The sequence below is a fragment of the Microchirus variegatus genome (assembly GCF_963457635.1).
Source record: "Microchirus variegatus genome assembly, chromosome: 20".
Lineage (NCBI taxonomy): Eukaryota > Metazoa > Chordata > Actinopteri > Pleuronectiformes > Soleidae > Microchirus > Microchirus variegatus.
Window position 1 is genome coordinate 7410913 of NC_139821.1, and position 17867 is coordinate 7428779.

The window sequence follows — 17867 nt, forward strand, 5'->3', positions numbered from 1 at the left end:
TGGAAGGAAGGAGGAGGAAGAGGAGGTTTGGTGGAAGAGTAGTTGAATGACAGACTTTTCTTTGCAGGGCTCGAATGAAGCGCCGCAAAAAGTTTGGGGGGAGAGAGAGGGGAGGGAGTGAAACTGCTGCAACCTGTTGGCTCTGAGGGAGAGGAAGACATTCAGAGAGAGAGAGAGAGAGAGGTGGGGGTTACTGATGAGCTTTGACCTGGTAAGGAATGCATTACTACTGTGCTACAGTGTATGTGTGTGTGTGTAGTGATTTGAGGCGGAGACACAGACAGGCAAGATTTTAACCTCAGGCGATCAGAAGAAGCAGAGTGAAAGTGAAATGATGAAAAGTTTTCCAGTAGCTAATAACCTGATCAGGCTACAAACTTATTTAAAACCTAAATGAATTAAGTTCATTCAAACTAAAACACCTATGTAACCTATGTATGTAAAACCATATGTAAACTGATAGTTTTGCCTGACAGAGCCCATTTTCATTTGTGTGCAGCATCCTTCAAACGAAAATGGGTTCTGTCAGGCAAAACTATCAGGCTTTTAACTTGGAAAAAGTGAAAGCGCATTAGCCCGGTTTTAGCTTCCTTTTGCTGGCTGCCAATCTATTTAAAATTCACTTTAAGCGCTTCCCTTGCCCATGCGTTGTATGGACCCTGTTGATTTAAGGAGTTGAAGTATCTTTTTAGACAGATTTAGACAACTGTGCGTAGTATGTGCTCTTATATTTCCTTGCTGTAGTATTGTATTTATGATTGTACAGTCCACAGCAATTTTTATCTGTAAAAAGTGCTATAAATTAACTTTATTTACTTACTTACTTGTAATGTGTTTCTTGTATTTGCTATATAGTTGTATGAGACGTGTGCTATGACCAGATCTTGATCTAAATGGGTCTTTTACCTGGTAAAATAAAGGTTAAATAAATGGCTTTACTATCTTAATGCTGTTGATTAAATGAATCACTTCCTGTGTGCAGCTGACACGCTCACTCATCATTGTGGGAACTCTTTTTTTATTTTTTTTTTTACAAATGCTCGAATGTAACAGACGTTTGTTTATAATTAAAAGTTACGGACAACAGCTTTAACAGGAATGCACACATCCAGCCGCCCAAAGAACTGTCTCATATTAAAGATTTGACACATAAATGATTCAGTTGTTTTCACTTATCTGCATCTGTTTCGCATGATAATAATAGGATGTGAGCTGCATTTGTCACCCTGTCTTCTGCATCCAACATCGGTTTATGTCGCATTCCAGTAAAGAAAACAACTGATAATAAATATAATCATAAAAAAACCCCCAAAAAAACCCGGCCAAGGTCAATTTGTTGAAAAGCGAGCTCTCGTATTCTCCGCACAATACCTTTGTATTCATAAAGGGCTGCATATTCACACATAAACCTGAGCAGAGAAGCTCGTAGCGCAAACACCTTCCCAAAACAGAAAGAGGAGAGACAAGAGGATAAATCTGCGGCGTTTTACAAGCTCGTCTGTCTAAGTGTTAGTGCACGTGTGTGTGTATGTATTGCGGGGCACTGGGTCAAATTTTAATGGTGGACACGAGGAATGTGGTGACCGGTTTAATAGGGTTTAGCCAGCTGTCAGTCGTGACACACAATAACTCAACACACACACAGTGCTTTCACACTTCTCAGGAAACTGCACTGACTTCCATTCATTTGTGCAGCCTTAAACCAGGAGTCTCCAAACTCCTTTGTAACAAGGGTCAGATTTGGAAAATGTGAAGATTCCCGGGGGCCAACAATACCGTTTTATTTTCATTGTCACGTTTATCATTTTTAAACGGCAACGTGACCAAATCTAAGCCTCGCAGGAATGAACACATGAAACAATTCTGCCTTAACTTTCACATCTGGAGTCAGATAACATAATAACAGGAAATGAATGCACGTATCTGTCTGTCACGGATGGGATGCGAAAACAGGGACTCTGGTTTTAAAGGGGAACTCCTTATCAGTTGAGCTAATGGGGATGACACGTGACCCGGGGCTGATTTTCTGTACTAATCCGTCTCCGTGCATAAATAATACATTATACAACTCAAGCTGCGGGCCGTACAGAGTCTGGCCTCAACAAAGCAGGAAACCTAACCATAACCTAACCAGAATTCAAATCTTGGCCTTGTCCTAAACTTAAACAAGATCCCAAGAAATGACTCATTTGCAGGATGTGACTGAGAAATGTGTGCAGATTTAGATGATTCTGTAGAAATGGGAGAATGTGCAATATTCTTCTCGAGCAGAAGGAAAAGTAAAGGAAGGAAAGGCAGAGAAAAGAAACAGGAAGGCAGATAGACGGAAGGAAGAAGAAGACATAGAGTGAAAACAACACTGTATTACTTCAGCCCATTTTAAAATACAGACTACAACCTAACAAAACAAATTAAATGGATTTTAAGCATTAAAATCACTACTTACACGTTGAATCCATGCTGTCCACATGCTGAGTGACATCTCACACACGGTGTACAGCAATGTTTCTAATGAGAGAGGGTCAGAGTTTACATTCAAACATTCATTTGAGTTTTAAACATGAAGAACATTTAAACAGCCTAGAAGGACATCAGGTTATCTAAAGACAGTGATGTTATGTAGTTGTTGCTGTTGAGGAAAATGAGGAAAGAACCAAGCGGAATCTTCCTAGTTTGTCGACAGTTGCGACACCGATGCGAAATTTTAGCGAAATTTGTGTCAAAATATCATTTAAGATGAATTATTGTCTTGATCTATACAAATCTTATTCTGCAGACTGAAGAGATCTGCACAAATATCACTCATAGTCATCTTATATCGCGAGTCATATCGCAATCGCAATTCCTGTCCAAAATAATTGCAATTAGATATTTATTCAGCCTTAATCCACCGCTGATACTCACTTCAAATACACAAATCATGCATATTTAATCATCGTCATACCAATATGATGATTTTTAACGTCCACTCCTGAGAGATTTAAGCGAGCGCTCTCTGGCAAACGCAATTTATATTAAGCACATGCTATGTTGTTTTTTTTTTTTTGAAGTATTAAGACTTGTGCTGCGATGATTTACTGCTGACGTGACTGACTGCAGTATAATATCCAGGCGCTCCAAACGCAGTGCGGTGCAGAGCAGAGTGGAGCAGAGCAAAGAGCACATGGTTGCTAATTCAAACTGCATGCGGCTGGAATGTAAATGAGTGTCAGACATCGGCGCGTGGAAGGATCTTCTCATCGAGTTTCCTTATCGGTGGGGAAGCATGATGGAAATGAAGTACACGTCTGTGTGTGTGTGTGTGTGTGTGTGTGTGTGTGTGAATGTAAAACGATGATGCTGCTTTGGCCTCAGGGCTGTCTGAGCCGTGCACGCCCGCCCTGCAGCTGACCTGCCCGACACGTTAGGGGTGAACTAGGGATCCATCTTGCCAGACAGTCAAAGGTGAAGGTGTTTATTTACATCGTTTTACGTTCCCATGATGCTGCTGGGAAATGGGCCTCACTACTATAAAGATAACCCCTCACATGCAGAGAGAGAGAGGAACATAACTTGTAACTAACGTTCGCCAGGTTTATTGTCTTAATCACATTCTTGAGCTCATAAACCGTCTTTTAGCAGCAGGTGTGATTAGATATAAAAAGGTGCTGTGGATCTGTAGGGGGTGCTCAGATGGAGAGCCTCGCCTCAGCTAATTGCCCAAAGTACAACGTAAATCCCACCCCGAGTCACGGCGAGAGGAAAAGAGAAACAGGAAGAAGAGAAAGAGGAGGGGGAAACTTGCAACAGAACAGCAAATCATCAAAGTGTGAGTGGGTTTAAATATGGAAGGCAGGTGTTTTGGGGAACATCAGGTCTGAGTGCGTCAGCCTTCACACGCGCTCATCACTCATTAGGAGATTCCATGGGTTGCCAGTTTTACTGACAGCCCAATAAAAATGTCACTCACACACGTATTCATACACTTCTTTATAGAGAGGCGTCTCCAGACTGGGAGGTAAATATACTCTTCTCCTTCTCAAAACTTTTCTCCAACTCACAAAAAGGTAAATGTTTTTCTCCTAACAGCTCTTGCCTCCAATTAGTTAAACATAAGTCGTGCGTTAAGCACGAAGGCAAATTATAATGTACAAAAGTCCAGGTGCCAGTGAATATAATTAATGTTACGTTATAGAATAACCTTGGTCAATCACCGCCCCGTGCCTCGTGGCAGCTATTCGAGGAGCCCTTACTTCTAAATTTGATGAAATACAGATTTTAATGCACTTCTCAACTCTTTATTTCTCCTCCTCCTCCCTCTCTCGCTCCACTGGCTCCATCAGAGAGAGGTTATGAGAATTGAACAGTACTTTTGCCGCTGGTTGTAAGGCACACCGTTAATTGTTTGATTTCTCACACGGCACTTTAATTATGTAAAGTTGGAGCTATGAGTTAAATTTCAGATTTTTATTACTTTTTTTTCCCCTTTTACACAGTGGTCCAAATTACTATTGGGCAGATTAATGTAATATTAATGGATTGAGCTTGGAGTAGAGATTTTTGTTCTGAAGTGTAATGACGTTTTACACTTTAACTTTTTTTGGACTCAGTCACCTACAGAAGAAGATATTTGAGTTCTGATTTGAAAATTCAGAATTCTGACTTTATGCTCAGAATTTCTGACTTTAAACTCAGAATTCTGACTTTATTCTGAGAATCCTGACTTTATTCTCAGAATTCTGACTTTAGACTCAGAATTTCAGACTTTATTCTCAGAATTCTGACTTTGGACTCAGAATTCCGTTATTGCCCTAATCCTCTCTGTAGTCACCGCAGCCTCAGTTGTTTGTTTCACCCCATTCCCTGACTCCTTCCTTAACTATTGATCGACGGACAGTGCGCGCGCATGTGTGTGTGTGAGGCAGATTTGGTGCTTGTATCAGTGTCTGTGCAAATGTGAGCAGAGTTGGCACATTTGTTGCTTTCACACCGGGAAGATGGGCAGTTTTTCTCTGGCTGGAGGCTAATGGAATTCTGACTCACGTCCATAAACCACACAAACTGGGCAGAGTGCCTGCTGCTGCCAACTACAAAAGGTCTGCTCAGTGCCAAGCCTTTTTGCAGACACATACCTACAAACACACACACACACACACACACACACACATAGACTGTCGCAGAGATGCACAAAGACAGGATGAGCCAACCACAAAAGCATCCACACACACACACATCTTCACCCCCAGTGCGCGCTCACTCGGCGCAGCTCGGTTCACGCAGTCAATTTTTGTCATGTTAAATTAATTTCATAAACCAAGCGACTTCCCACCTCGGACTGAGATACGAGCTGTCATGGCAACAGAGGAAAACAGCGGTCGCAACACGAGGGGCTGGTTTGTCTTGACAAGCCGTGTCGGAGCGGAGAATTGAGATACAGCACAAGTGCGGGGCTGGAGAGGAAGAGTCACAAGTGTGTGTCCAATTACCACTCTGAAGCCCAACAAAAGGAAATCAAAAATAACGAACAAGAGTACAAGAGCAATTCTCTCTCTGCGTGCTTAAGAAAACACACAGCGTCACAGTAAATCCAGTATTAAACACAGAGAACTGGAGATGCACATGAGAGGACATGACTCAGCTCTCTGGTTCTCTAACAATACTAGACCAGAGTCCTCTGTCTGCAGAAGATGCTGCACAAGTTATTTAGCTTCAGTACATAATGTAAAGCTGCTTTAAAGCCAAAATGTGTGCCAAAATATCCTTTTAGATTAATTATTTTGTTGATCTATACACGATTTATTCTTCAAACTGAAGGGAACGTGTTTGTTTCTCACAAATATCACACAGTAATCGTTTTAAATATGTTTTTTCTCATGATAATTAACTACCGTTCCCTATCATCTAATCGCAATTACATATAATTGTTCAGCCCTAATTCGCACTACTATTGTCCAGTAGGTTCACACGAGGCCGTGTTTCTCAGTACAGCAGTGATAACATCTCACGAATGTCCATTAACCTTGAAAGATAAACACACGATTGACTGTGGACTGGTGCTTTATAAAAGCTATGGTTTATAATATAAATCCTCGTTTACAAGAATAACAACTAATAAAGTCTCTGTAACTATGGCTGCAGCTGTTATTTGCAATTTCTTCCATAGTCTGTTGATCTGTATGACTCTCCTCCTACTGCACTTAAAAGAAATGTCTGTCAGAAAAAAGGGAAAATGTCATTCACCAAGTTGTTCTTTGTCGTGGCGTCACCTTCTTTTCTTTGCTGTATTTTCCTCAGAATCCTTTCAAAAATCTGTACAATTTGTCACTGATTGAACAAGAATGAGGCGCCGACCTGCATCTGACAGGTTGATTGACATCATCCTCGCAGTTAAGCGGTGATGGAAGTTCTTCTTCTTTTTTTTTACAGTCATTATATCAGATGTACACATTCACTCTGAGGAAAAGCATCAGTCTCGTCTTAACCCTTCAACATCTGACCTTCAAAATGTCTGTCTGGACTTTTTTGTGTGTGCTTATTTTAACCATAAAAGAGCGAGAAAATGTCCTGCGAAAAGAATAACTTTTTTATATATCTGGCAGTTATTTACAATTGACCGCATGTTGTGTATTATCAGTTTAAAATGAAGGAAAACTATGGGGAAAAAACACTGTCGTTGTACACGAACACAAGATTTTGCGTGTTAAATTTGAAATGTGAACAGTATAAAACATATTTAAAGTAACATTTGTGTGAGTTTTTGTCTTAATGTCCAAAAACGTAAAACTTATTTACAGACGTTTTTTCCAACTCTCTCCTCTCTGGTGTGAAGGACGCTGATTCTCAAGCGCGAGTGAAATTACCGTAATAACCATACGTTGGCTTTGACGTGCAACTTCTCAGCTTTCAGAAACCGTTGGAATTTTTCCGATGGCACAAACTGTCGCGTAATTACGGTAACGCAAATTGCACTTTCGCAAATGTGTCGCCTGCGATATGCTCCGTGTTAAAGGGTTGCTATGCTGCGCTGTCGCTGTATACACACAAACACTCCCTCAGTCAGATGAAGGAAGCAGCATTAAAAAGGTGTATCACAGAGACCAACACTGCAGCTTTAAATAGAGATTTTTCTACTACATGTGACGTTGTATGTGCACAAACGACTGAGAGAAACCAAAACCCTTTCTCATGCCTTGGGAGTAATGACTGTATTAGTGACCTGGAGACACGTTTTTTACAAGCATGTGGAATTTGAATTTTCTTCTTTTATGAATCAAGTTTGTACCTGCTCAGCTGTGTCTGTCTGTCACTCCGGGAGAATGGTTTGGCTGCTGATGGAAATGTTGTGTTTTCACCTTCAGTAAAACAGAAGAGCTTCCACATGTCCCTCCCTCCCTCCCTCCCTCCTCCCCTTCTCTATACAACTCCGACACTCACACAGGGCTTTGACTGAACTTGTTTAAACAGAGTCTACAGAGAATTTTATCTGTGCATACGCTATATGATGATGCTTTGCTCAAGGGCTTCAGGGAGAGCGATTAACAGCATATGTTTGTGCATAATATACATCTATATGAGTGTGTGTGCAGGCACCTGTGATCAAGTTGCATTCCTGCTCAGTATCTGCAGACTCCTCTCTCTCCTCTCACTCGCCGTTCCCTACATTTTGGCTGCAAAGCACAAACAACAACGAGGTTAAACCACTGACTTGGGTGTTTCTGTCAAATGACACCGCTTCATTAAAGCAGGGGAATTTAGCAGGGATAAAGTTTGCCAATAAAAAAAAAAACAAGGGAGGGAAACGAGGGAAAATGTATCTGAATATAAAGAGAGGGAACAGGGTGGTTCCTCTTTGGTCTCATTTTAGACAAAACGCCAGGTTTTTGGACACGGAATAACGGAAAATAATAAGACAATTAATGTTCTTGAGGGGAAAAGGACAATCTAAATAAAAGTGGGGATCCAAAATATCGCTAACTGGACATTTCCAGGAGGAGATACTGTACAAGTTTGATTAATTAACATCAAAATTACACATTTGTATCTGAATATTCTGTGTGTACTGTACAAATATAATTGCACTCCCTCCATCAGTCAAGCTGATGGAAACCACAGCTTAACTTAACACACACACTCAACTTTAACCTAACCACAATTTTTAAATCTTGGCCCTAAACTTAACTTAAAAGTGCCATATGTAATAAAGTGGCCAAAAACGGTTACTACGCTCAAATTCAAAATACCGAGGTCTTTTAGGTTTCGTTTTCTCCGTCATGGTAGTTCGGACGTAACTGGCAACCCCTGGTTGCTCGGCAGCTGAGACTCTACTGACTGCAATGATTGGTAGATGGCGGTAGGTGGCGCCACATGCCGAAACATGATTTCAAAACATAAACATGATTTGTAGTCCGCAAAATATTTATTTTTAATGCGAATATTTTGGCTGTACTGTTGTTGTTGGTGAGTTCAGTTTGTTATATGAACATTATTCCTGAGTCTCTGTGACATATTAGGAGGATTTTACGGCCAGTTGCTTTAGTTTTATTAGTTAGGTAGTTTTTATAGTTACATGATGCACCTTCAAGTTCCTCAGAAATTTAGTTCTGCTTCATTAGGAGCAGGTTTTTAGTCTCCGTGAAAACTAACGGTCGTGAAAAATTCTTAAAGATGCAACAAATGCACACAAAGTACACACACACAGACACACACAGAAACACACAAGCAGAGACAAGTCTGCTCAGAATGGGTCAATTGCGCTCTGTGGCAATACTCAGTGGAACTGAATATGGCTTGGGGGGTGGAAGCAGGTTCACGTAAAAATTCAGCAATTTTTGCATATAAATAATGACAGCCAAAAGAATAATGTGCCTTAGCAATGTTGAATTAAAGCATAATTCCTAGCATTATCTGTCACCCATTGTATGTTATTAGATTTTAAGGCTGCGTAAACAAAATTAGAGTAATCAGACACATATGATTACACACGAATATTGGAATATTGGTCACTAATTTTGACTTCTAAAATAAAATAAAGCAGCGGTACGTTGGTCCTGAAAACCCACACACCGACACCTTTTCGAGTACTTTTTTCCACATCACACAGCATTTGAAATGTCCCTCTTTGCTGTAATTTAAAATGCATGGCACAGCTGAAAGTGTGTGGGGCGGTGGGGGGCGAGGGCAGTCATTTGTCGCACAGTTGGGAGTCCGTACCTCCTCGGGACGCGATGTCGAGGAAATATTCAGCGGATCACTCGATTTCACGGGAAGCGGGCTGTGAGCGTACAAAACGCCAACTTAAGGGAAATGAGTAGGCGGGCGGAGACGTTTGAAAGCGGTAGATACAGTGACAGAGAGGGAGGACGAGGTAATGAAAACACCTCCAGAGGCTGCAGTCACACAGAAATGAAACAGGCTCAAGTAAAAATGATTTTTGACCAACAGCACCAAACACAAAAGTCCCCGAACAGTGAGAAAGCAGAACATGAAAGGGGAGGAAGGAAGGGGGGGGGGCGAAAAGTGAAGGTTATTGCTAACACATGCTGCATTTTTTTGGCAGCGTTCAGCCTCTCTGGCTGTGACAGTGTGGCTCAGAAGAAGTTTTTTCACAGAAAGGAGTGGGTGACAGAAGAATGATGGGATGGAGACAACACACAGGGGAGGTGTGTAGAGGCAGACTGAGGAGAATAACATCTGCAGGAGGAGAGAAACACATGGAGAGAGACGACGAGATGTCAGGGACAGAAGAGAGGGAGAAAAACGGGGGTTTGTTAAACTGCTGCGTCACATTTCCAATCCATCCTGGATTCGTCCTCAGATCCAACAACAAAAAGACACATTCGGAGGTTGTTTGAGGACGCATAATGGCCACGTTCCTGACCAGCAATTAATGAATTAATGAATTCATCTTCTACCACTTTATCCTCCACATGAGGCTTGTGGGGGGTCGCTGGTGCCAATCCCAGCTGACATAGGACAAAAGGTCGCCAGTCCATCACAGAGCCACATATAGAGACAAACAGCCATCCGGTCTCAGTGTGTCCAATTTGCCTAATCCCCAAAAATCTGCATGTTTTTGAACTGTGGAAGGAAACCAGAGACCGCAGGGGAAACCCACACACACACACACACACACACACACACACACACACACACACACACACACACACACACACACACACACACACACACACACACACACACACACAAAGGGAGAAGATACAAACTCAATGCAGAAAATCCCACGTTGTTCCGACCGGGTCTTTTTGCTGCAAATGCAAGAGTGCTAACCACTACAATGCAACTCAATGCTAATTTATTTGCAGCAGAGCTTTTGATTCCACTCACACAAACATCTGTGCAGTCAGAATCGTTCAAAACGTGGTTTTGTTCTCGCAAACAGACGCGACATCCATCAGTGTATTTGAAATTTGGTGAGGGTGAGGACGCTAGATCCGATCAAATGTGGTCACAGGACACAGAATAATTCCAAGTGTGCATGAGGGGGTCAGGAGGAAAAAATAGATATATCACGATATTTTGCATGGTGATATTATATCACTTTTGGCATCTAACAACCTTTTTGTGGAATAGCATTAGAAAAAAAATCTACTGTTTCAGTCCACTAGATGGTGCTTACTCTCACTACAGCTGTAGTATATCGCAATGTACGATTTTACAGATATTAAAGACATTTGACCAGCTGGGGATACCGTAGCGCTCAGGGAAGGGAGGGGGGGAGCAGAGGAGCAGTTCTTTGTTGTAAATTTCAGCCTCTCCTCTAGATGGCACTATAAACTACTTACTTCACCTTTAAATATTGTGATAATATCTCTGTCTCTGGCAGTTCCAACTACTCGTGTCATATTTGATGGTTGGATGACCACACATGCTCACAGATTATTTCTCTGTCTCTGTGTCTTTTACACACACACACACACACACACACACACACACACACACACACACACACACACACACACACACACACACACACACACACCTGTGTGACTGTAAATTCTTACTCACAAACTCAGAAACACCTCACGTTATCTCCTTCTTTTTTTCCTTCCCTTCTCAGCACAGCTGGATCCACAGCTTCCCTCAGGGACAGGAGGGCATTTCCTGCCTCTCTTGAGGTCAGCTCACCCTGGAGGGGGCAGTATTGTTCCAGTAAGAGTATTTGTCTGGACATGTCCACCTGCACCTATATGAGATCTTCTTACTCCACATCCACAGGCTGGGAGGGAGGAGCTGGAGGACATGAGCGAGGGAGAGAGACAGAGAGACACTTTTTTGCTGATTTTCTGGACATTATTGCTGTGTTGACTTTTTATTTTAACCACAAATGTTTGTTTGTAGGACAGGTAAAACTGCAGGATGGTTTAGGTGTAACAAATCATGCTATGTCACTTTCCTGAACACTGCCAGCTTACTTTTTTGTCTTAAATCTGATTTGTGTGAAAAGTTGACATTGTGCAAGAGTTGCAGAAGAGTCAGCAGTTTCCAATAATATATATATGTGTACAGCTGAAAGAAAACTGGAAATGTTTATCAGAACCGACAGTGAACAGAAACAAGACCACAAACTTTTAAAAACATAAAATATGATTCAATACCGATTTATCAAATATAACATGAAAAAAATATATATCATATAATAACATCATTAAGATAATATGTACCACAGAGTGGTATTTTTGGAATATCATGTCATGATTTAAATCTCAACTTTAAACTTGACGTGTCTCTGTTGAGCGGTCACTCTCTGATGGACATGACGAGATTAAAGACTTAATCTCGATTTAAATCTCAACATGATATTCCAACTTTAGTGTCGAAAAATTGGAGTTTAATCTCGACACTTTAATCTCTAGTGTTATCTCAACAAGTCGACTGAAATCTCAACATGATATTCCAACTTTATTCTCGAAAAATTGGAGTTTAATCCCTAATTTAATCTCGACATGTCGACTCAAATCTCAACATGATATTCCAAGTTTATGCTCGAAAATTCAAGTTTAATCTTGACAGTTTGATCTACTTTAATTTCGACATGTCAATTTAGGTCTCAACATAAAATTCCAACTTTATTCTCGATTAATTGGAGTTTAATCTCAACAGTTTAATCTGTAATTTAATCTCGACTCAAATCTCAACATGATATTCCAATTTATTTAAAGTTGGAGTTTACCCTCAAAAGGATAATCTCAACAGTTTAATCTTCACATGTCGACTCAAATCTAAGCATGCTATTCTAACTTTATTCTTGAAAATTCAAGTTTAATCTCTAGAGTTTAATCTAGTTTAATCTCGACATCTTGACTTAAATCTCAATATGATAAATTAAAATTTTAGTTTATTCTCTACAGTTTAATCTCGACACGTCGACTTGAATCTCGACATAATATTCCAACTTTATTCTCGAAATTTCAGGGGTTTAATCTCGTCATGTCCTCTTTAATCTGCACGTGTCTAGATCAATCTTGTCATGGCAAAGTAACTTTTGTTCTTCACGCGTGGCCCTAACACTCTGTCGTAAACATGACCTTCTGAACAGCTGTTTTTTGACTTCTCTCCACATGACTGAAGCCTCCTTACCAGACTTGAAGCTCACGTGGTCTTCAGGTCGTTTGAGTTTGAGACTCCTGCAATAATACAAAATAAAACACGGTAAGAGCTTTGTTGTCCTGATGTACACAAGCATACAACACAACTGCAGTGTCCCTTTAATGCAAAGACAAACAAAGACACGTTAAAAACACACACAATAAAAGTAGCAAAAGTGCAATGAGAATAAGTCAAGGGAGCGCGACTTGTTTACAGTTTGCTCGTTATTGCGCCCAGGAGGAAGATCTTTGCCGAAGAATGTGAGACTTTCACAGAGCAGCATTTAAATCAAGTAAGAGGACACTCAAAAACACTTATTTGCTACACGATGCTAAGATAATGTGCCATAGCATCAGTATAATCAACTAACTCTGATTTAAGAAAGTGAATAAATGTCAACGTGTTAACTTAAACCTTATGATACTGTGAACGTCTACAAAAGCACAAAATAACCACTGTGCGTGTACAATATAATCAATCATAGCATCACACACGTGTAAAAATCTGTATGTTGATGAATGGCGTCCCCCTCCGTCTGCACTCTGTATTGATCATCGCAATTACACACGACGGCACTTCTATTATCTGCACTGACTCTTTTTTAATTACACCAGAGAGTGGAGATCAGGGAGTGAAGGAGACAGTAAAGAAGTGAGAGGGAGACACGACGACGACGACGAAGACACAGATAGATAGATAGATGAAGCGAGACACTGCACCAAACTAATTAAAACAGAAACTTATTTTTTTTTGTTTCAGCTGCGTTGACAGCGAATGAATCTGCCAGGGAATTAATCTGTCCTCAGGGGAACACAATACCAAGTTACACATATATATACACCACACACACACACACATACACGCAGGGAGGTGCAATGCAGAGTGCCGTTGCCATAGTTACTGAGTGTGCCACCACATCATGCGGCAGAGTAAATGCAGAGGTGTGTGTGTGTGTTATTTAAGCTTTCATTATACCACCACCCTGACCTATTCCAACATCCTCTACACCAGCTTACAAAGGTTGCAGTGATAAATCCAGAGCGTTCCCACTGAAATAGCAAACGTTGTCACCGTTGGTAACAGCAGCCTCTCCTCATTAGCTCTCAGGTGAACTGTCACTCGTGTAGTCAGCCGTGACATAGTGGAGGACAATATTTGGCAAGCGCGATACTGTAAGCACTTCAAGTCAAGGCTCGATTAGATTGGTTTGCTTTTTTTGGGCTGGGGTGTGTGAATGGGGACGTGCTGTATTTAACTATGCGGAAACAGAGCTGAATGTCTGTCATCAGTTTTGTGTTTAAGTGTGTCTGTTGTAGTGATAGTAGATTTGGTTCTTATCTTAAAGGTCCAGTGTGCGATATTAAAGTTTATTGCCACATATTGAATATAGAGGCATGTTTGGATAATTGCCTTTAAAGTATAAACTAACTGGGTACAGGTACTAACATGCATTTTTGGTGCCCCCATGTTTGCGTGTGTGTCTGTGTGTGTATGTACACATATATAATATGCCATGCCATTCAGGAAATGAATTTAAGAATATACTGAATGAAATTATTATAAAGATTCTATAAAGAAATTCTGATATAAAGTCTGAATATATTGCATAAAAGTCTGAATATACATAAATACATTCTGAATATATATAGTCTGAATATATATAATGAAAGTCTGAATATCTATAAATAAAGTCTGAATGTATATAAAGTCTGACTATATATAAAGAAAGTTTGAATATATATGAATAAAGTCTGAATATACATTAAGAAAGTCTGAATGTATATAGTCTGAATATCATAGAGAAAGTCTGAATATATATAAAGAAATTCTGAATGTATATATAGTCTGTATATATTGAATTAAATTCTGAATATATTGAAAGTCTGAATATGTTTAAAGAAATTCTGAATATATATAAATACATTCTAAATGTATTGAATGAAAGTCTGAATATATTGTATGAAAGACTGAATATATATAAAGTTTGAATATATATAATGAACGTCTGAATATATAAAGAAAGTGAATATATATTAAAATGAAAGTCTGTATATAATTCAATATATTCAGACTTTCACCTACACAAGGTACTGTATACTGGGGGACAGGAAAAAGGTGGATACACCAAATAGTTTTCTAGCAATAATAATCAAAACAGCATGTTTCGAATCCTGAAAAAACGTGTGCTGGAGCTTTTATGAGTTAGAAGGACTGAAGCAAGGTTACAAACCTGCTCTCTGTGTCAAGTGCTATCCATTCACTGTCCATTCTTCAAACCACCTGTGCTTTCTGCAAAAAAGAGAAGAATCTGTGTGTGTATATATACGCATATATATTATATACACATAATATATATATATCAGATCTTGAATTGAATGGGTGGGTCTTCTCCACAAACATGTGCGAGGTTGGTGACTCTGCGCCTGTAACACATTATTGAACTTTTCACAGACTCATTTTCTCAGGTCTATCCTTGGCCTCGTAACCCTCCCTCTCTCCTCCCATGTTTTCACAAGACATTTTAAAAGGGCTGTAACCGCCGCCCTGTGTCCACCAACAAATCACTGTCACTGTAAAAAAAAAAAAAACTAATTCAGTGGAGAGTGTGGAACAGATTAGGATCCTGTCTTTAAGTAGTATTTGGACAGCGTATAAGTGAGTGTATCGCAGTTCACGTCCCAAGTTTTCTTTTAATTCAACCTACTCAGCGTATTTTTTAACAATCTGAGAATAATGAAGCAGGTAGAGCCAGAGCTTTATCATGTTGGCACAGTCAAATCGAGTGTATTAACTGCTCTGGCAAATGTTAACTAAAACTGAACATAATTGAATACATTAGCTGTTAAAAACCATCACTCACCATGCAAATGAGTTACCGCACTACGACGTGCTGTACCTTGTTTTTCACTGGTAGAATTTTTAGGAGATTATATTTGGACACTGTGATTGTGCAGATATATGCAGGGTTTTATTCGTAAAAAAAAAAATGATGGGATGTGTTGATAATGATAGTGTGTCGAGAGATGTCTTTTGTCTTGTTTTGTACTGAGTATGCAAAAGAAAACAAGCAGAAGTAGTTTGTTTTTCAGCGGGCTGCACAGAATTATACGATTACAATATTATGAGTTAGATAATGTACATACATAGCTATATTATCCTGCAGTTTTGTATAGTTTAGTATAGTGTAAGGAAAGATAAACTATACTACACTTACTAGTATGATCACCTATAGTACAGGGCAGTTTATATTACATACTTTTATAAAAAAGAGTAGTTTAGAATATTCTGTACTTAATACTACAGCATTATAGTATAATATATCACAGGTTGGCATCATTTTTCCTTAATAAAGTAGAGTCTTGCATTATCCTTTATCAAACTGATTTATAGGAACACAACCATTGATAACCACAGAGAACTAAGGTTTACATCCGCAAAGTCAGTCTGATTTGTGACTTGTTACCGTTTCTGTTATTTATGGCGATATAATATCTGTCGTGGATTGAAAAATACAGATTAATTCTCTTTTCCTTCGACTGTTTGAGGCAGAGGAAAAAGTTAACTCGTAACACTGGGAGCTTTGGGCTTTTCTGAAAATTGATAACATGCTCGTGCATATCCACGACTGTGTACTGCAGATGATAAATCTGGGATGTAAGCCACTCTTTGTTCCTCACTGAAAATATTCCCTTTTTTATGTCTCCGGTAAAAAAAAACAAACTCAAAAACACACAGAGTGATGTTTACACCTCTGATGTGGACAACAGTAGCCGTGATTTATGACGCACATAATCCAACAGGTAACTTGCTATAACAGATTCATTTCTGGTGTTTTTTGAAATTGGTATCAGTCAAAATCCCTGGATATTGGATAAAATTCTATTGCAAAAATTAAAATAAAAATCATCAGCTAAAGCATTTTAGTTGTGTCATGTTTGGGCTGTTTATTTCTTCTTCTTTTTTGGGAGAACAATGTTTGTGACAGTCGGAGAATTGTGTCTTTGAAATGACTTGGCACAAATGTGTTCATATGTTCATAAATGGTCTAAAACGGCTGATATCGGGCTAATATCGGTATCGGTAAACACTCAAGTTAGTGATATTGGTATCGGTATCAGGCACAAAAAAGCGGTATTGTCCCATCAGAATCAATGCACTGCCATTTTGGCAGGAAGTCTCGCTGTTCAAATCCATAGCTGTTGTGCCCTGGGACAACTATTTTACTTGATGGTCAAACGTGCCGAGAGGTGAATTGGGGGTGAATCACCGCCATAAAACCAGCAATTTTGTTTATTTTATTGTGATGTTTAAGCGTTCTCTGGAGTAGGATGAGGCAAAAGATGGTACAATACCGCAGGACAGGAATAGTGACTGCTCATACTCATGAAAAGCACCATGAAAGAATTGCTAAGGTCACATATATTCAGTCTGTCAAGTACTGCTATATATATATATATATATATATATACACATGTACTGTACATAGCTCAATCTCTTTGGATTTTAAAGTGCACAGTGAATTCAGAGAGCAGAAGCGTCTTTTCCTGCCGACATGGTGGTGTAAACAAACCGAGTCATGCTACGTCCACAGCTCTATGCTGCTGCCGTCACTCAGGTTTGCACACACGAGACACCCAGATGCATGCAATTTGACAAGTCATGAGCACAACACCTTCCCAGTCACACCTCCTCCTCCTCCTTCTCTTTCTTACCTGTTGCGTTCACTTTATATCTATTTAAATGAGCCTTTAAGACAAGCCTCATCACCGTGCACATTGTTGAGTGTGAAAGTTGATTCGCATAAAGATAACAACGTCAGTCCAGGATGAGTTACAGTAATGAGTAAAGACTGCAGCGTAAGTAGGTTAGACCCCCGGGGGCATGAAAGACACTGTCTGGTTTCAAACTGCCAAAGAATTATGACAGGGTTGCAACATCTGCTGCCTCAGAGACAAGACAGTGATGGATGGCCAGGTGTCTTCTTTCTCTCAGTGTGTGTGTGTGTGTGTGTGCAGTCCACACACACACACGCACCTAAAAACAGACCTAAATTAGCATGTACACATTTGTGACAGCATTCCAATTTACTCTGAATCGCCCAATAAACAATGCTTGCCAAATTCGCAAGCACACACAAAAATTGACACACTCGGTGTTTAATGCCTGTCAACACCTACCATATGAAAAACCTTTCCAGTTGAATAAATAATCACATCACAGGAGATAGAGATTAATGATGTATTTATCATGCGATGACAAGAGCTCCTTTCTCTACACGTAAA